This window comes from Dasypus novemcinctus, chromosome 18 (assembly GCF_030445035.2).
Source record: "Dasypus novemcinctus isolate mDasNov1 chromosome 18, mDasNov1.1.hap2, whole genome shotgun sequence".
Lineage (NCBI taxonomy): Eukaryota > Metazoa > Chordata > Mammalia > Cingulata > Dasypodidae > Dasypus > Dasypus novemcinctus.
The window spans coordinates 54,086,167-54,086,375 of NC_080690.1; positions in this window are offsets into that span (position 1 = coordinate 54,086,167).

Here is a 209-nt window from a genome sequence, read left to right on the forward strand (position 1 = left end):
GAGATTGTAACCATAGTAAGCACTCTTTCTTGGCTTCTTGGGTTATTCATTTGACGTTCATTGTATTGGCAGCCCTTCCTCTTAGGCCTTGGTTTAGACTTTCAGATACCCCCCTCCCCCGGTTATGCCTAAACTGGAGAGAGCATTTCTACTTCGAAGTTCTCTTGGCTGCTTTGGTGAAATCCCTGGAAGAAAAAGGACAACAGTAA